This window comes from Oryctolagus cuniculus, chromosome 1, assembly GCF_964237555.1.
Source record: "Oryctolagus cuniculus chromosome 1, mOryCun1.1, whole genome shotgun sequence".
Taxonomy (NCBI): Eukaryota; Metazoa; Chordata; class Mammalia; order Lagomorpha; family Leporidae; genus Oryctolagus; species Oryctolagus cuniculus.
In genome coordinates, this window is record NC_091432.1 from 148965171 (window position 1) to 148986212 (window position 21042).

Sequence of the window (21042 nt, forward strand, 5' to 3'; positions counted from 1 at the left end):
ATGGATCACAAAAATTAACCAATTTCTTTTTTAAAAGATTTATTTATTTATTTGAAAGGTAGAATTACAGAGAAGCAGAAGCAGAGAGAGAGAGAGAGAGAGAGAGAGAGAGAGAGAGAAAGAGAGGTCTTCCATCCACTGGTTCACTTCCTAGATGACCATAACGGCAGGAGCTGTGCTGATCTGAAGCCAGGAGCCAGGAGCTTCGTAGGTCTCCCACAAGGGTTCAGGGCCCCAAGGGGCCCATATGGGCCATCTTCTACTGCTTTCTCAAGACATAGCAGAGAGCTGGATGGGAAGTAGAGCAGCCAGATATTGAATCGGCACCCATATGGGATGCTGGCACTGTAAGTGACGGCTTTACCTGCTATTACACAGTGCCAGCCAACCACCTTTTAAAATGCAGGTTTCATTAGTTACTCAAGACTTATTAGCCACAGACTCTGTGCTCCAACAAGATAGGACATGAAGCACTTTTGCTTGTGTGGCTGCGATATCTCCACTTATCTCCTCTATCACCTGTTTCTTTGCATTGATTACTTTGTATGTAGCATCATTTCTTGTGCCTTGCGTCAGAGTCACTTCTAAGTATATAAATATGCAGGTTTTGTTTTAGAGTGTTTTTCATTTTTTAAGTTATAGGACTATTCTTTATTATCAAGATGTATTTTGCATATTCAAGTGTTCTCTGCTTTCGTTTTTTCCAAAATTAAGTATTTCCTTTTTTTTAACTTTTATTTAATGAATATAAATTTCCAAAGTACAGCTTATGGATTACAATGGCTTTCCCCCCCGTAACTTCCCTCCCACCTGCAAACCTCCCCTTTTCCACTCCCTCTCCCATCCATTCACATCAAGATTCATTTTCAATTGTCTTTATATACAGAAGATAAGTTTAGTATATATTAAGTAAAGATTTCAACAGTTTGCACCCACATAGAAACACAAAGTGAAAAATACTGTTTGAGTACTAGTTATAGCATTAAATCACAATGTACAGCACATTAAGGACAGAGATCCTGCATGAGGAGTAAGTGCACAGTGACTCCTGTTGTTGACTTAACAAATTGACACTCTTGTTTACGGCATCAGTAATCACCTTAGGCTCTTGTCATGAGTTGCCAAGGCTATGGAAGCCTTTTGAGTTCATGGACTCTGATCATATTTAGACAAGGTCATAGTCAAAGTGGAAGTTCTCTCCTCCCTTCAGAGAAAGGTACCTGCTTCTTTGATGACCTGTTCTTTTTTTTTTTTTTTTTTTTTTTTTTTTTGACAGGCAGAGTGGACAGTGAGAGAGAGAGACAGAGAGAGAAAGGTCTTCCTTTTGCCGTTGGTTCACCCTCCAATGGCCGCCGCTGCAGCCGGCGCACCGCGCTGATCCGATGGCAGGAGCCAGGAGCCAGGTGCTTTTCCTGGTCTCCCATGGGGTGCAGGGCCCAAGCACCTGGGCCATCCTCCACTGCACTCCCTGGCCATAGCAGAGAGCTGGCCTGGAAGAGGGGCAACCGGGACAGAATCCGGCGCCCTGACCGGGACTAGAACCCGGTGTGCCGGCGCCGCAAGGTGGAGGATTAGCCTATTGAGCCACGGCGCCGGCTCTGATGACCTGTTCTTTCCACTGGGATCTCACTCGCAGAGATCTTTCATTTAGGTCATTTTTTTTTTTTTTTTTTTTTTTTTTTTTTTTTTTTTTTTTTGCCAGAGTGTATTGGCTTTCCATGCCTGAAATACTCTCATGGGCTTTACAGCCAGATCCGCATGCCTTAAGGGCTGATTCTGAGGCCAGAGTGCTGTTTAGGCCATCTGCCATTCTATGAGTCTGCTGTGTATCCCATTTCCCATGTTGGATCGTTCTCTCCCTTTTTGATTCTATCAGTTAGTATTTTCAGACACTAGTCTTGTTTGTGTGATCCCTTTGACTCTTAGTCCTATCATTATGATCAATTGTGAACAGAAATTGATCACTGCTATTCAACATAGTTCTGGAAGTCTTAGCCAGAGCTATCAGGCAAGAAAAAGAAATTAAAGGGATACAAATTGGGAAGGAAGAAGTCAAACTATCCCTCATTGCAGATGATATGATTCTTTATTTAGGGGACACAAAGAACTCTACTAAGAGACTATTGGAACTCATAGAAGAGTTTGGCAAAGTAGCAGGATATAAAATCAATGCACCAAAATCAACAGCCTTTGTATACACACGCAGTGCCATGGCTGAGAAAGAACTGCTAAGATAAATCCCATTCACAATAGCTACAAAAACAATCAAATACCTTGGAATAAACTTAACCAAGGACATTAAGGATCTCTACGATGAAAATTACAAAATCTTAAAGAAAGAAATAGAAGAAGATACCAAAAAATGGAAAAATCTTCCATGCTCATGGATTGGAAGAATTAACGTAATCAAAATGTCCATTCTCCCAAAAGCAATTATACATTCAATGCAATACCAATCAAAATACCAAAGACATTCTTCTCAGATCTAGAAAAAATGATGCTGAAATTCATATGGAGACACAGGAAACCTCAAATAGCTAAAGCAGTTTTGTACAACAAAAACAAAGCCGGAGGCATCACAATACCAGATTTCAGGACATACTACAGGGCAGTTGTAATCAAAACAGCATGGTACTGGTATAGAAACAGATGGATAGACCAATGGAACAGAATTGAAACACCAGAAATCAACCCAAATATCTACAGCCAACTTATATTTGATCAAGGATCCAAAACCAATCCCTGGAGTAAGGGGGTCTATTCAATAAATTGTGCTGGGAAAACTGGATCTCCATGTGCAGAATCATGAAGCAAGACCCCCACCTTTCACCTTACACAAAAATCCACTCAACATGGATTAAAGACTTAAGTCTATGACCCGACACCATCAAATTATTAGAGAACATTGGAAAAACCCTGCAAGATATTGGCACTGGCAAAGACTTCCTGGAAAAATCCCCAGAGGCACAGGCAGTCAAAGTCAAAATCAACTATTGGGATTGCATCAAATTGAGAAGTTTCTGTACTGCAAAAGAAACAGTCAGATGAGTGAAGAGGCAAGTGACAGAATGGGAAAAAATATTTGCAAACTATGCTACAGATAAAGGGTTAATAACCAGAATCTACAAAGAGATCAAGAAACTCCACAACAACAAAACAAACAACCCACTTAAGAGATGGGCCAAGGACCTCAATAGACATTTTTCAAAAGAGGAAATCCAAATGGCCAACAGGCACATGAAAAAATGTTCAAGGTCACTAGCAATCAGGGAAATGCAAATCAAAACCACAATGAGGTTTCACCTCACCCCAGTTAGAATGGCTCAAATTCAGAAATCTACCAACAATAGATGCTGGGGAGGATGTGGGGAAAAAGGGACAGTAACCCACTGTTGGTGGGAATGCAAACTGGTTAAGCCACTATGGAAGTCAGTCTGGAGATTTCTCAGAAACCTGAATATAACCCTACCATTCGACCCAGCCATCCCACTCCTTGGAATTTACCCAAAGGAAATTAAATTGGCAAACAAAAAAGCGGTCTGCACCTTAATGTTTATTGCAGCTCAATTCACAATAGCTAAGACCTAGAATCAATCTAAATGCCCATCAACAGTAGACTGGATAAAGAAATTATGGGACATGTACTCTACATAATACTATACAGCAGTAAAAAAACAGTGAAATCCAGTCATTTGCAACAAAATGGAGGAATCTGGAACACATCGTGCTGAGTCCCAAAGGGACAAATATCGTATGTTATCCCTGATAGATGACAACTAACTGAGCACCAAAAAGGAAACCTGTTAAAGTGAAATGAACACTATGAGAAACGGTGACATGATCAGCCCTTGCCCTGACTGTTGATGAACAACTTAATACTTTATCCCTCCTAGTATTTTTTTTTTTTGTTTGTTCTACTTAATACTACTGGCTGAATTCTGTAATTAATACACAGTTATTCTTAAGTGTTGATACTTAACTGGAAAAATGATCCCTGTTAAAGAGTGGGAATAAGAGAGGGAAGAGATGTACAATTTGGGACATGCTCAAGCTGACTTACCTCAAACAGTAGAGTTAGAAACATCCCAGGGGATTCCAATTCAATCCCATCAAGGTGGCATGTACCAATGCCATCTCAGTAGTCTAAGTGATCAATTTCTGGTCACAAAATTAAGTATTTTCACCCTGATATCAGTAAATTACATGACTGGATTACATGACTAGATTTATATAGAGACATAAATATTGTATACATAAATATATATATCCAGACATATGTATACACACACATAGTTTTTCTAATGGTAAAGAAGTATTTATAAAAAAATCCTATGTAAATTAATAGCCATTAGTAATAAGAGTTTATTGAGGAGGCTGGCACCGCAGCTCAATAGGCTAATTCTCCCCCTAGAGGCGCCGGCACACCGGGTTCTAGTCCCAGTCGGGGTGCCGTATTCTTTCCTGGTTGCCCCTCTTCCAGGCCAGCTCTCTGATGTGGCCCAGGAAGGCAGTGGAGGATGGCCCAAGTCCTTGGGCCCTGCACCCCATGGGAGACCAGGAGAAGTACCTGGCTACTGCCTTCGAATCAGCACAGCGCGCCAGCTGTAGCGGCCATTGGAGGGTGAACCAACGGCAAAAGGAAGACCTTTCTCTCTGTCTCTCTCTCTCTCACTATCCACTCTGCCTGTCAAAAAAAAAAAAAAAAAAAAAAACAAACCAACAAAGAGTTTATTGAGGCCTGCACTGCGGCTCAATAGGCTCATCCTCTGCCTTGCAGCGCCAGCACACCGGGTTCTATTCCTGGTCAGGGCACTGGATTCTGTTTAGGTTGCTCCTTTGCTCCTCTTCCAGGCCATCTCTCTGCTGTGGCCAGGGAGTGCAGTGGAGGATGGCCCAAGTGCCTGGGCTCTGCACCCCATGGGAGACCAGGAGAAGCACCTGCCTCCTGCCTTCAGATTAGCATGGTGCACTGGATGCGGCAGCCATTGGAGGGTGAACCAACAGCAAAGGAAGACCTTTCTCTCTCTCTTTCTCTCTCACTGTCCACTCTGCCTGTAAAAAAAAAAAAAAGAGTTTATTGAGCAGTCACTATAGTGCAGGAATTATTCTATATTTCATTAAGATAGTAAAACCTGTGACCTAATTATTAAATTAATGAAGCCCACACAAGAATGAGGAAACTAGGAAGTTTCCAGAGGGTTTTCCTTATCCTAAAATTTGCAATATTCTATCACTCTCTTGGAATGTTCTGTTTCAAAAGTCATCTTATTTTTAAGTTTTAGGCATAAATAAATCTGTGTATCTTTGATTTTTGCTGCGGTCTTGTAAAATCTTTATTGTAGAATGGTGAATCAACGTTCAACCTAGCAATTAACTGTCTTTGAGTCACATCTGTAAAATGGGGCAATAACACATAGCTCAGAAATGTTGAGGCTATGCACTGTAACAATGCTTGTTTAAAAACTTTATAGTGGGCCGGCGCTGCGGCTCAATAGGCTAATCCTCTGCTTGCGGCACTGGCACCCTGGGTTCCAGTCCCGGTCGGGGTGCCGGATTCTGTCCCAGTTGCCTCTTTTCCTGTTCAGCACTCTGCTGTGGCCTGGGAGTGCAGTGGAGGATGGCCCAGTTCCTTGGGCCCTGCACCTGCATGGGAGACCAGGAGAAGCACCTGGCTCTTGGCTTTGGATCAGCGCGGTGTGTCGGCCGCAACATGCCGGCCGCAGCAGTCATTAGGGCGTGAACCAATGGCTAAGGAAGACCTTTCTGTCTCTTTCACTGTCCACTCTGCTTGTCAAAAAAAAAAAAAAAAAAAAAAAAAAAACTTTATAGTGTTCCTCAGGGAGTTCAACATAGAATTACCTTATGAGCCAACAGTTTCACCCCAGGTATATATACTACAAATCACTGCAAACAGGTGTTCAAATGTAAACTTGTATGTAACAGTTCATAGCACCACCATCCCCCATAGCTAAAATGCAAAAATATCCAAATGTCTATCTACTGATAACTAAATAAAATGTGGTACATCCATATACTAGCATATTATTTAGTTGTGTAAAGAATCAAGTACTGATATACACTGTGACATTGATAGACCCTGAAAACATGCTAAATGAAAGAATTCAGATATAAAATGCCACATGTTGTAAGATCTCATTTATATGAAATACCCAGAATATTCAAATTCATAGAGATAGAGAGCAGATTAGTGGTTTTCAGGGACTAGGGTGAAGAGGAAAAAGGTGATGACTGCTTAATATGTTCAAAATTTCCATTTGAAGACATGAAAATGATCTGGAATTGGACAACAGTGATGACTGTATAACATTGTGAAAGTACTTACTGCTACTATATTGTATGTGTCGAAATGGTCAGATTGAAAATTTCATATCTAATTTACCATAATAATAAAGAATAGCTAGTTTTTCCCACCTTAAGAAAAGCTTTTAGATGCTAGAATATTGTTAGAAGACTGATCTTTGTGCTCTTTATTAGAATGTCTGTTATAGTCAGGGGGTTCACACATCACATTGACCTGTGATTCTCAGTGTTTTCTCTTCCAAATCTCCAATCACAGGCCAGTTCCGTTCTTTGCCTCTTCAATACAAAGTCCTTTTCTTCACTCCTATGAGGAACAGTTTACCTCAGAAGTTTTTTTTTTTTTTTTTTCAGTTAATTAATTTATTTGAAAGGCAGTGTGACAGAGAGGGAGGGAGACAGAACCATATCTTCCATCTGCTGGTTCACTTCCCAAATGGCTGCAACATCTTGGTTTAGTCTAAGCCAAAGCCAAGAGTCACGAACCCCAACATGTCTCCCACGTGAATGACAGGGGCCCAGATTGTTAGACCATCTTCTGCTGCCTCTCCAGGCACATTAGCAGGGAGCTGGATTAGAAGCAGGACAACTGGGACTCAAACTTGCTCTCTGATACGGGATGCTGGTGTTGCAAGTTGTGGCTTAAGCCACTGTGTCACAATGCTGAACTTTCACTCTAGAAGTTTATTCAAAAAGCTAGAAAAGTTGGTTCTTCTTCAAGGTTTTCCTGTATCAGGATAAAGAATATCTGGCCCACAGATTGAATGAAGCCCATGAAATCATTTGATCTGTCCCTGCCAAGGCAACTCTAGGTGGGATTCTAAATTCAGTAAATCTATAGCAGGCTGATTTTTAAGTAGATAATTTTGCATGACCCGTGAATGATGTTGTAAATATCTAATGGTCCTTGGCAGAATAAAGGTTCTCCACCCCTCCGTAATCAGTGTATCTCTCTTCAGTTGTTGGCAATCTAACTTTATAAGAAATATTTGAAATACTAGGTTGCATGGTCAAAGGAACAAAGCAAAAAAGGTCATGTGCTATATCATAGTAGGGTCTGTTAGTGATTATCTATTTCCTAATCTCTTCTGCTGTGGGTACTCAGGAATACTAGACTCCTAGCTCCCCAGGCTGCTGCAGGGTCATTTGACTAATTTTGACAAATGAAATGAAGGCATTTCTTCTCTGCTCAAATACACATTTCCATAGAGTACCAGAAGGGACAGGAGAACCCTGAAAGTGGAGGAGGGCTGATGGGAATGATGCAGAGTGATCTTGGTGGCTGAGCCAGTCTGGGGCCAAGGAGGATTCTTACGGGGAATTTTGCAAGATTCCAGTATCTCCACAACTCTTTCCCCAACCACCCTGTGCCTTCACTTTTCTTCATACCCAGTCAGTTACAGATGATGCGTTACTGAGCACTGTTCCTGGGCCTCAAAGGAAGAACAATACAAAGCACCTGTTGTCAGGAGCATGCAGTCCAATGGAAGAGACAGAGAAAGGGAGAGGTTCTTAGAATACAGTGAGGGGGCTGGCGCTGTGGCATAGTGGGTAAAGCTGCCGCCTGCAGTGCCGACATCCCAAATGGGCGCTGGTTCAAGTCCTTGCCGCTCCACTTCTAAACCAGCTCTCTGCTATGGCCTGGGAAAGCAGTGGAAGATGGCCCAAGTGCTTGGGTCTCTGCACCCATGTGGGAGACCTGGAGAAGCTCCTGGCTTCGGATTGGCACAGCTCTGGCCATTGCAGCCATCTGGGGAGTGAACCACAGGATAGAAGACCTCTCTCTGCCTCTGTTTCTCTGCAACTCTGCCTTTCAAATAAATAAATAAAACTAAATAAATAAATCCTTTTTTAAAAAATACAGTGAGGTGAGTACAACAACAGAGGGAAATCCAGAGAGCTGGGGAGCACAGAAGTGTCTCTTCTCATTCAATCTGCTATGCAAGAGAATGGGGTCGACTTCTAGAAAAAGATGGCTACTAAGCTGAGAATGCAGTGGGTTGGGCTGTGAGGAATATGAAAGAGAGGTTTTGCTGTCAGTCTATGGATACTCTCAGGAAAAAAAAAATGTGCGTCACAATTTGCTGTCAGGATCGGAGCTTATTTCCCAAAGTTGGAGAGCATTTAAATCTATGGTTACAGGAATGATAAATTGCTCTAAGACTTGAGCTACCATACTGACATGATTTCACTGAAAAGAACTTTGCAAGTTCCAAGTAACTGACCCAAAAGAAAACACCCAGGCCTAAACTGTTGAGAAGGGAGACTACAAGTTTCTTTAGCAGAGGGAAATTATTGCTGTCATTTCCTGGCTCCTCCTGAAGAGGACGTTTGTCAGTGGGATACAGAGTATGTTTTGTAAACAAGAACATCTTGCTTCTCTCAGGCTTCTGCCCTCATTTGCCCTATTCAGTCATTCACTGCCCGTCAAGTAACTGTTTCCCCTGCCTTTGGCCCTTGACTAATAAGGACATCCTTGGGAAATGGGTCCAGATAAGGATTCTGAGTCCACATCCTTTCTTGCACCTGTCCTTGGAGTTTTCTCCTATTCCAGCCCTTATCAGCCGTGTCAGAGGAGCAGATGCTTGATGCCACCAAAGAGAAAACCTAAAGACAGAGGCAGCTGGAGGGAAACCTGCGTCTATAACCTGTGTGCGAGGCTGAGAATGGATTGTTCTTCCCTCTGCGACCTCTTGGCCTCTGGCACTACATAGGCTTTTGCACTGTGATTGGCAAAGGCAGGGAGAGAGTCTACTGCTCAGATTCTGAGGGCTTAAGGAACTTCCAAAGATGTATAATCAAGCACTTGAATAAGCTCTTAATGAGACTGTCAATCTGCAGACCACAAACCTTGGCAGAAAGCGGGACATGTTAAGTGGAAGGAATTAATCAAAATTTGCGGATGGGATGGTGGGTCACTTGCTTCCTAATATTTGAAAAGGAGTGAGGAGCTGAAAGTGAGCATCTTGCAGTCAAGGTGAGTGGCCATTAAAATATGTGACCCTCTCTGACAGCTTCAGGCTGCTTTTCAGAGAACTAAACTTATGGGATGGCACAGTAATTAATGTCAAGAAGCTGTTACAAGTTGGCATCACTCCGAATAGAGCAGCAGTCTGAAAAGAGTGAGTATGTTTCTGAAAAAAGATATTTTTCAGAAGGGTTTAGTGGGCTGATGTGTTCTTTCCAGGTGGCACTTTATGATGTCACATTAATCAAGGGGATTCATTGAGAATCCTGTGTGTGGTGACAGTGAACTGCAGACCTGTTCTCTCTCTGCAGTAGTCCTGGGGATAAGGCATATGGGGTGTCCAGCTTACCTTAACCGCCTAAAATCTGCCTTAGGTTGTTTTTTTCTTTTTTTTAAAGATTTTATTTATTTGAAAGGCAGAGTCACAGAAAGAGGTTGGAGGGGATAGAGAGAGAGCACAAGTGAGTGAGTGAGTGAGAGAGATCTTCCACCTGCTAGTTCACTCCCCAAAGAGCTGCAATGGCCAGGGCTTGGCCAGGCCAAAGCCAGAAGCCAGAAGCTTCACCCAGGTCTCCCCTGTGGGTTCAGGGACCCCAAGGACTTGAGCCATCTTTTGCTGCCTTCGCAGGCTCATTAGCAGGGAGCTGGATCAGAAATGGAGCAGCCAGGTGTCAAAACAGTGCCCATATGGAATGCTGGCAATGCAGGTAGTGGCTTAACCTGTTAAGCCACAACGCCAGCCCCTAAGTTGTTTTTCCAAAGTGATGCCTTCAAAATAGATGACAGAAGATATACAAAGCTTCATTCTTTGGTGTTCTCAGGTTTTCATTTCTAGTAGGTAAAAGATTAATCCAGTCAATAACAGAGTGAAGTTCTATGTTTGTATTTTTAACTTAATTTCAAAATGAAAAGTGATTTCTTTTTAGTACTCCCCCAACCTCCTAATTGCTTTGCTCCTTCCCTCCCTCCCTCCTTCCCTCCCTCCTTCCTCCCTCCCTCCCTCCCTCTTTCTCTCTCTCTTTCTTTCTTTCTTTCTTTCTTTCTTTCTTTCTTTCTTTCTTTCTTTCTTTCTTTCTTTCTTTCTTTCTCTGTCTCTTTTTCTTTCTCTCTCTCTCTCTTTCTTGCCTCTTTTTGCCTTACCTTTCAAAGACTTGTTAATGAAGGGAAGAAAATAAAATCCAGTTTCTGCCTCTTTATTTTGTCAGTGCCTAAATCCATGTGTATTCTTTGTTTTGTTCCTGCCCTGTCTTCATCTCAGCTCTGGCTGTGGTTGTTGTGGGCACTGGGGCCAGATTCACTTTTTCACCCAGCATGTGTGTAGCTCAGCTGCTTCAACGGCTGAGAAAACAGCACCCACCAGATTTCTCTGGGGGACTTGCCTAATCCCTTCCCCTAGAGAATCCTGGGGGTTACACCCTTCCCATCTGTGCCTGAGAATGACAGATAAAGGATACAAACTCTGCCTCTTGGGCTTAAGGTAGGACAGTGCTAGACCTTGCCAGGCTGGACTTTACCTAACCACAGCCTTTCTTGCTTAGTCTGCCTCCCTTGCTCATTTGGGTGGTTTTCTTGAGATTCACAACCTCAATCAGGCCTATAAGATTGAATCTCACCTGTTTTGAGGGAGATTCAAACTGACTGAGACTTTTGGAATATTTATCTAAGTAAAATGATTTATATAAATCCTCAAGTCCACAGGTCTCCAAACTCATTTTCATTCTCTAAGATGCCTTTTATCAGCAGCTAGCCATTTCATTTAGTATGATAGCAGACCAACTATTTGTAGACAATGTGGGAGAATATTGCCAGAGGCATTGTTATTTACTCTTTTTTTTTTTTGTAGTGCGATTTATGGCTATGTTTCATCAAGTCCACAAAGTGGTTGGCTTCTTAAATAGATGCATGAATTTTTTTAATGAAGACTTACTGGATGACACAAGGAGGGGCAGGCATTTGGATCAATGCTTAATACACTACTTAGTATGTCTGAATCTCATGTCACAGTACCTGGGTTCAATTCCTGGTTCTGTTTCTGTTTCCAGTTTCATGCTAATGTGAACACTGGGTGGTAGCAGGTGATGGCTCGAGATTTGAATTCCCGGTACCCACTCAGGAGACCTAGGTTGAGTTCTGGACTCCTGGCTTTTTTGCCTGGCTGCTGTAAACATTTGGGGGAGTGAAACAGTGGGTGGAAGATCTCTGTCTCTCTGCCTTTCAAATAAGAAAAATGCATTATTAAAAAGAGTATCAGTAGGCCGGCGCCGTGGCTCACTAGGCTAATCCTCCGCCTTGCGGCGCTGGCACACCGGGTTCTAGTCCTGGTCGGGGTGCCCGATTCTGTCCCGGTTGCCCCTCTTCCAGGCCAGCTCTCTGCTGTGGCCAGGGAGTGCAGTGGAGGATGTCCCAAGAGCTTGGGCCCTGCACCCCATGGGAGACCAGGAGAAGCACCTGGCTCCTGCCATAGGATCAGCGCAGTGCTCTGGCCATAGCGGCCATTGGAGGGTGAGCCAATGGCAAAGGAAGACCTTTCTCTCTGTCTCTCTCTCACTGTCCACTCTGCCTGTCAAAAATAAATAAATAAAAATAAAAAAATAAAAATGAAAAAAAGAGTATCAGTTTGGCCGGCGCCGCAGCTCAATAGGCTAATCCTCCGCTTGCAGTGCCAGCACCCCAGATTCTAGTCCCTGTTGGGGCGCTGGATTCTGTCCCAGTTGCTCCTCTTCCAGTCCAGCTCTCTGCTGTGGCCCGGGAGTGCAGTGGAGGATGGCCCAAGTGCTTGGGCCCTGCACCCACATGGGAGACCAGGAGGAAGCACCTGGCTCGTGGCTTCGGATCAGCACAGTGCGCCAGCCGTAGTGGCCACTTGGGGGTGAACCAATGGAAAAAGGAAGCCCTTTCTCTCTTTCTCTCTCTCTCTCTCAATGTCTAACTCTGCCTGTCCAAAAAAAAAAAAAAAAAAAAAAAAGAGTATCAATTCAATTTAAAAAAATTATGGCAAGGAAATCTGGTTATATGGAGTTTTCCTTTGAAACACTAGAGAGGATTATGCCACCTGTAGTAGAGACAATCCTGCTACTAGCTGAGGGCCAGATGGAATTTCTCACTGGTCTCCTGCCACCTTAATGTAAGTAATGTAGAACATCGCTAATCGAAAACTGCAAAGACCACAACAGGAATGAGAAAGATGACATCTGAAAAAAAAGAAAGTGTGGTCATTAAGCAATTTCCATTCAGAGAAGTGCAGTTTTCCATGCTGTGGTCAGTGTTAGAACTTGTACTTTTACAACACGAAGAATTTAGATGAACCATAAGGAGATGTCCTGTAGAGGGAAGGTAGTTTATCAGGAAATGAATGATTGATGGAATGCTCTTTTTTTCCTGTAGACAAAAAAGGATGCAAACACTTTGGAAGAATAAAGTCAAAGTAGAAAGCTTTCTTCCTTTTACTCTCCATTCTTGTTCTGATTTTCTAGAGGCTGTATCATTCGCTTTCTGCTTTATGTATGCTTCCAGTACTGTTCTTATAATGTACACTAAATGTGTGATTATATCAGTGGTCCCTGACTTACAATGGTTGCACTTACCATTTTTTAACTTTACAGTGGTATGAAAGCAAACCCATATAACCATTCTGTTTTTTCATTTTCTGTATGATATTCAATAAATTGCTTGAGATATTCAGTACTTTATTACAAAATACACTTTGTGTGAGCTGATTTTTCCTAGTGCTGTAGGTGTTGTAAATATGTTGGAGGTATGCTGGACTAAGTTGCAGTGTTCAAGAGGGGAGGCCCATTAGATGTATTTTTGAATTACCATAGTTTCAATGTATGCTAGATTTATCAGGATGTGACAATCTCTGTTATAAGTTGATAAATATCAGTAGGTATGGATTATCAAATTACCTAAAGGCACATTTACAGATGTTTTCATCCTCTAAATGGAATAGTATAATTTTATTTTTCAACTTTCTTCTTTTTTTTAAAGCTTTATGTACTTATTTGAAAGGCAGAGTTACAGAGAGAGAGAGAGAGAGAGAGAGAGAGAGTTCTTCATCCACCAATTCACTCCCCAAATGGCCTCAATGGCTGGAGCTGAGCTGATCTGAACTGTGGAGCCAGAAACTTCTTCTGGGTCTCTCATGTGGGTTCTGGTGCCCAAGAACTTGGCCATCTTCTCATCCAGTCAGCAGGGAGCTGGACTGGAAGCAGAGCAGCCAGGACATGAACTGGTGCCCATAGGGCCTGCACTAAGGCAGTGGCTTCATCCACTACACCACCGTGCTGGCTCCTCAACTTTCTTCACTCCACTGTATGTCATCAATATCCTTCTATGTCAGTGCATTGCAAGACACTAACTTATTTATTCATCATATATATGTGTATATGTATAAGGAAAGAGAGAGAGAGGGAGAGAGAGAGAGAGAGAGAGATGCCATCCACTGGTTCGCTCACCAGTTGCCAGCTATGGCTGGGTCTGGAAGTTGAGAACTGAATCCAGGCTTCCCACATGGATAACAGGAATTCAATTATTTGAGTCATCACCACTGTCTTCCAGGGTATACATTAGCAGGAAGCTGACGGCAGGAGCTGGAGCTAGGTATCTAACCCAGGTATTCTTTTTTTTTTTTTTTTTTTTTTTTTTTTTTTTTTACAGGCATAGTGGACAGTGAGAGAGAGAGACAGAGAGAAAGGTCTTCCTTTGCCGTTGGTTCACCCTCCAATGGCCGCCGCGGCCGGCGCGCTGCGGCCGGCGCACCGCGCTGATCCGAAGGCAGGAGCCAGGAGCCAGGTGCTTTTCCTGGTCTCCCATGGGGTGCAGGGCCCAAGGACCTGGGCCATCCTCCACTGCACTCCCTGGCCACAGCAGAGAGCTGGCCTGGAAGAGGGGCAACCAGGACAGAATCCGGCGCCCCGACCGGGACTAGAACCCGGTGTGCCGGCGCCGCTAGGCGGAGGATTAGCCTAGTGAGCCGCGGCGCCGGCCTAACCCAGGTATTCTTTCAAGGGACATGGGCACCTTAACATCTAGACCAAATGCTCACTCCTAATTTATTGCTTAAATCGCTATATATAGTATTACAGCATAATGTATTGGTGCTGTGTTGCAGTGGAGTAAGCCACCACTTAAAAACAATGACATCCCGTATCAGAGTGTTGGTTGGAGTCCTGGCTGCTGCTCCACTTTTAATACAGCTTCTTGCTAATGCACCTGGGATGGCAGCAGGAAATGGGCCAAGTACTTGAGGGGCTCCTGGCTTTAGCCTTGCCCAGACATGGCTGTTGCAGTCACTTGAGGAGTGAGCCATTGAATGGAAGATCTCTCTCTGTGTCTGTACCTTTCCTTCTGTGTTGCTCTGAGGAAGGAAGGGAGGGAGGGAGGGAGGGAGGGAGGGAGGGAGGGAAGGGAGGAAGGGAGGAAGGAAGGGAGGGAGAGAGGGAGGGAGGGAGGGAGGGAGGGAGTAAGAGAAGGGAAGGGAGGGAGAGAAGAAGGAAGGGAGGAAGGGAGGAAGGAAGGGAGGAAGGGAGGAAGGAAGGGAGGGAGGGAGGAAGAGAAGGGAAGGGAGGGAGGGAGGAAGAGAAGGGAAGGGAGGGAGGGAGGGAAGAAGGAAGGGAGGAAGGGAGGAAGGAAGGGAGGGAGGGAGGGAGGAAGGGAGAGAAGGGAGGAAGGGAGGGAGGAAGGGAGGAAGGGAGGGAGGAAGGGAGGAAGGGAGGGAGGAAGGGAGGGAGGCAGGGAGAAAGGGAGGAAGGGAGAGAAGGGAGGAAGGGAGGAAGGAAAGAAGGGAGGGAGGAAGGGAGGGAGGGAAGGGAGGAAGGGAGGGAAGAAGGAAGGAGAGAAGGAGAGAGGGAAGGAGGGAAGGGAGGAAAGGAGGGAGGGAGGGAGAAAGGGAGGAAGGGAGAGAAGGGAGAAAGGGAGGGAGGGAGGGAGGGAGGGAGGAAGGGAAGGAGGGAGGAAGGAGAATGTACCATTATTTAACCATTTGGAAGGATACCGGTTTCTGGGAAGATTTTTAGCAATGAGGAAAGTTGACTATTGGCTAAATTAACTGAAATCTTAGTTTGTTTTAGAGAGTCAGATGAAGAATTAAATCACCAATCAATTTATAAACATTTACTTTTTGTTTTGAAGTTTTAAGTAAGTTTCAAAGGTTTTTCCACAATTGTGATTCTCTGATATGAATTGAAAATCAATATTTACTTGTTGTTATGGTTTGCATATGTTCCCAAGGGTTCATATGTTGAAATATAATCCCCCTTGTGAGGTATTAAGAGAATGGAAACAATCTGATTGTGCTATTTAGAGATGGAGCTTTTTGGTGGGTGTTTGGTGCAGAGGTTAACTTACTGCTTGGGTACCTGCATGCCACATCAGATTGCCTGAGTTTGAGTCCTAGCTCAATTCTCCATTCCAGCATTGTGCTGATGTTCATCCTGGGAGCAGCAGATGAGGCTCAAGTAGCTGGTTCCCTGACACTCATATGGGAGCTCCAGGTTGAGTTCCTGGTTTCAGGTTGATACAGCCCTTGGTGTTGCAGACATTTGGGAGCAAACTAGTGGAATGGTGATCTCGCTCTGTCATGTCAGTCTCTCCCCCCTACACTTTCTATCCTACTGTCTCTCCCTTTCAAATCAGTAACAAAAAACAAATAAAAGAAACTAAGATGGGACATTTGGAAGGTAATTTTAATTCGGTAACATTAGCAGGGAGGGGCCACTATGATTGAATAGTGTAGCTATAGAAGAAGAGGCAGAGGCTTCTCATCACTTGTTACTCTTTGCCCTGTGCCACCTGGGGAGTATGCCAGCATGAAAGCCATTGTCAGAGGCAGGTTCTTGAATCTCCAGAACTGTGAGTTAAATAGACACCTTTCTGTATATTGTTGCCCATTTTTAGGTATTTTATAATAGTCATGCAAAATGGAAAAATACAACTTCTCTGTGTTATGTTCCAAAAAATTTGAAAAAAAAAATTCAAGGACTCTGGAATAAAAAAAACCCCTGATTTAAAATCCCAGTTCTATGTATATTAATTGTGTGAAACTGGCAAATTATTTAAGCCCTTTTATCCTTAGTTCTCTCTTTTTAAAGCTTTTATTTAATGAATACAAATTTCATAGGTACAACTTTAGGAATATAGTGGTTCTTCCCCCCATATCCACCCTCCCACGCCTACTCCCACCCACCTCCTATTCTCTCTACCATCCCGTTCTTCATTAAGATTCATTTTAATTAACTTTATATACAGAAGATCAACTCTATACTAAGTAAAGATTTCATCAGTTTCCATCCCCCACCCAATGTATAAAGTACTGTTTGAGAATGAGTTTTACAGTTAATTCTCATAGTACAACTCATTAAGGACAGAGGTCCTACATGGGGAGTAAGTGCACAGTGATTTCTGTTGTTCCTTTAACAATTAACACTTTTATTTATGATGTCAGTGATCACCTGAGGCTCTTGCCATGAGCTGCCAAGACTATAGAAGCCTTTTGTGACCACAAAACTCTGTCAGTATTTAGAAAATTCCATAAGCAAAATGGAAAGTCTCTCCTCCTTTCAGAGAAAAGTTCCTCCTTCTCTGATGGTCCCTTTTTTCCACTGGGATCTCACTCACAGAGATCCTTCATGTAGGATACTTTTTGCCATGATGTCTTGGCTTTCCATGCCTAAAATTCTCTCATAGGCTTTTCAGCCACATCTTAATGCCTTAAAGGCTGATTCTGAGGTCAGAAATGTTACTTAAAGTGATTGTCATTCTGAGTCTGCTGTGTGGACTGCTTCCCATGTTGGAAATTTCCTACTTTTTAATTCTATTATTATTACCAGGCACTTGATGCTATTTATATTACCTCTTTAACACTTAATCCTATCTATATAGTCACTTTAACATTTAATATGATCACTTTAACAATTAAGATGGCATTTTTACCACCAATTTTAATGGAATTTGGAGTCCTATGATGAGTTTTTAAACTGTACCCTTAGAAATAAGTCTGTAGGCCTGTATACAGAACTATATACCACTTTACAGTTACAAACTTCCTTCTCCCTCTCTTATTCTCCCTCTTATTTTTTACTGAGATCTATTTTCAATTGACTTTATATATATGATTAACTCTATGTTATCATATATATTATATATATGATTAACTCTATGTTAAGTAAAGAGTTCAACAAATATATGCAGAAGAGTAAAAAAAATAAATAAGAAACTATTCCTCAACAGTCTAAGACAAGGGCTGTTGAAGTCATTTCTTCTCAAAGTGTCAATTTCACTTCTACAGCTTTTTTTTAGGTGCACCATTAGTTCTCACAGATCAGAGAGAACATATAGTATTTGTCCCTTTGGGACTGGTTTATTTCACTAAGTATGAAGTTTCCCAGATCCATTTTGTTGCAAATGACCTGATTTCATTTTTTAAACTGCTGTGTAGTATTCCATAGTGTACATATCCCATAATTTCATTATCTAGTCTTTGGTTGATGGCATTTAGGTTGATTCCATGTCTTAGCTATTGTGAATTGAGCTGCAATAAACATGGAGGTGCAGATAGCTCTTTTGTTTACTGATTTCATTTTCCTTGTGTAAATTCCCAGGAGTGGGATGGCTGGGTCACATTATAGGTCTATATTCAGATTTTTGAGGTATCTCCATACTGTCTTCCATAGTGGCTTTATCAGTTTACATTCTCACCTACAATGGATTAGGGTACCTTTTTCCCCACATCCCCTCCAGCATTTGTTTCTGTATTAGAGCCATTCTAACTGGGGTGAGATGAAACCTCATTATGGTTTTGATTTGCATTTGCCTGACAGCTAGTGATCCTGAATATTTTTTCATGTGTCTGTTGTCCATTTTAATTTCCTCTTTTGCAAAATGTCTGTTTAAGTCCTTGGCCCATCTCTTAAGTGGGTTTATGTTTTGTTGTTGTGGAGTTTCTTGATCTCTTTCTATATTCTGGTTATTAATCCTTTATCTTTTGCATAGTTTGCAAATAATTTCTCTCATTCTGTCAGTTGCCTCTTCACTTTCCTGACTTTCTTTTTCTGTACAGAAGCTTATGAATTTTATGTACTCCCATTTGTAAATTTTGGCTTTGATTGACTGTGCCTCAGGGGTCTTTTCTAAGAACTCTTTGCTTGTGCCAATGTCTTGCAGGGTTTCCTCAATGTTCTCAATTACTTTGATGGTGTCGGGTCATAGATTTAGATCTTTAATCCATGTTGAGTCAATTTTTGTGTAAGGTGTAAGGTAGGGGTCTTGCTTCATACCTCTGCATGTGGGAATCCAGTTTTCTCAGCATCATTTGTTGAATAAACTGTCCTTGCTGCAGGGATTGGTTTTAGCTCCTTGATCAAATGTAAGTTGGTTGTAGATGTTTAGATTAATTTCTGGTGTTTCTATTCTGTTTTCATTGGTCTATCCATCTATTTTTTATGAGTACCAGGCCATTTTGATTATAATTGCCTTGTAATAAGTCTTTAAATCTGGTGTTGTGATGCCTCAAGCTTTGTTTTTGTTATATAAGATTGCTTTAGCTACTTGAGGTCTCCTATGCCTCCATATAAATTTCAGCATCATTCTTTCTAGATCTGAGTAGAATGTCTTTAGTATTTTGATTGATATTACATTGAATCTTTAAATTGCTTTTGGAAGAATGGAAATTTATATGATATTGATTTTTCCAATCCAAGAACATGGAAGATTTTTCCATTTTTTGTATCTTCTTCTATTTCTTGCTTTAAGATTTTGTAATTCTCATCATAGAGATCTTTGACATCTTTGGTTAAATTTATTCCAAGATATTTTATTGTTTTTGTACCTATTGTGAATGGGATTGATCTTAGCAGTTCTTTCTCAGCCATGGTATTGTCTGTGTATACAAGGCTGTTGATTTTTTTGTGTTGACTTTATATCCTGGTACTTTACGCAACTCTTTTATGAGTTCCAATAGTCTCTTAGTAGAGTCTTTTGGATCCCCTATATATAGAATCATGTCATCTGCAAATAAGATAGATTGACTTCCTCCTTCCCAGTTTGTATCCCTTTTGATTTCTTTTTCTTGCCTAATGGTTCTGGATAAAACTTCCAAGACTGTATTGAATAGCAATTGTGATAGTGGGCATCCCTATCTAGTACTGGATCTCAGTGGGAATGCTTCCAACTTTTCCCCATTCAATATGATGCTGGCAGTGCGTTTGTCATAAATTGCACTGATTGTGTTGAGGAATGTTACTTCTAAACCCAATTTGCTTAGAGTTTTGATCATGAAAAGGTATTGCATTTTGTCAAATGCTTTCTCTGCATCTATTGAGATAATCATATGGTTTATGTTCTTCAATTTGTTAATGTGGTATGTCACATTGATTGATTTTCAAACGTTGAACTATCCCTGCATACCAAGGATAGCCCACTTGGTTTGGGTGAATAGTCCTGATGTGTTGTTGGATTCGATTGACCAGAATTTTGTTGAGGACTTTTGTGTCTATGTTCATCAGGGAAATTGATCTGTAGTTCTATTTCTCTGTTGTGTCTTTTCTGGGTTTAGGAATTAAGATGATGCTGGCTTCATAGAAAGAATTTGGGAGGATTCTGTCCCTTTCAATTGTTTTGAATAACTTGAGAAGAATTGGAGTTAGTTTTTCATTAAATGTGAAGCCATCCAGTCCTGGGCTTTTCTTTGTTGAGAGGGTCTTTATTAATGATTCAATTTCTGTTTTGGTAATGGGTCTGTTTAGGTTTTCTGTGTGTTCATGGCTCAATTTATGTAGGTTTTATGTATCTAAGAATCTATCCATTTCTTCTAGGTTTCCCAGTTTGTTGGCATAGAGCTCTTTGTAGTAGTTTTTGATGATTCCTTTTATTTCTGTGGTGTCTGTTGTTGGGTTTCCTTTTCATCTCTAATTTTATTGATTTACGTCTTCTCTTTCCTTTTTTTTTTTTTTTTTTGGTTAGTTGGGTCAATGGTGTGTCAATATTTATTTTTTCAAAAAACCACATCTTCATTTAGCCGATCTTCGTTATTGTTTTTTGGATTCAATTTTTTAAATTTCTTCTCTAATTTTAATTATTTCTTTTCTTCTACTATTTTTGGGTTTGGTTTGCTGTTACTTTTCTAGATCCTTGAGGCGCATATATAGTTTATTTATTTGGTGCCTTTCCAGTTTTTTGACATACACACCAATTGCTATAAACTTTCCTCTTAACACTGCTTTTGCTGTATCACAAAAATTGCTATAAACTTTCCTCTTAACACTGCTTTTGCTGTATCCCAAAAATTTTGTTAAGTTGTATTGTCAACTTCAAGTTCCAGGAATTTTTTTGATTTCTCCTGTGATCCAATGTTCATTCAGAAACATATTGTTCATTCTCAGTGTGTCTGCATATGATGTAGAGATTCTTGATTTGTTGATTTCCAGCTTAATTACACTGTGGTCTGAGAAGATGCAGGGTATGATTTCGATTTTTTTAATTTGCTGAGACTCAATTTATGGCTTAGCATATGGTAAATACTCAAGAAAGGTCCATGCACTGGAGAAAATAATGTGTACTCTGTGGCTGTATGGTCAAAGGTTCTGTAAACATCTGCTAGGTCTATTTGGTTATGGTATCAATTACCTCTGTTGTTTTCTTGTTGATTTTCTGTCTGGTTGAGTACCTTGCTATGAGATACTATGTGTCTGTGTGTTGCAAGTGGAAGCATGTAGCCCCACCTCCTGGAGCCCTGTTTACTTCTAGATTGTGATGGAGGCAGG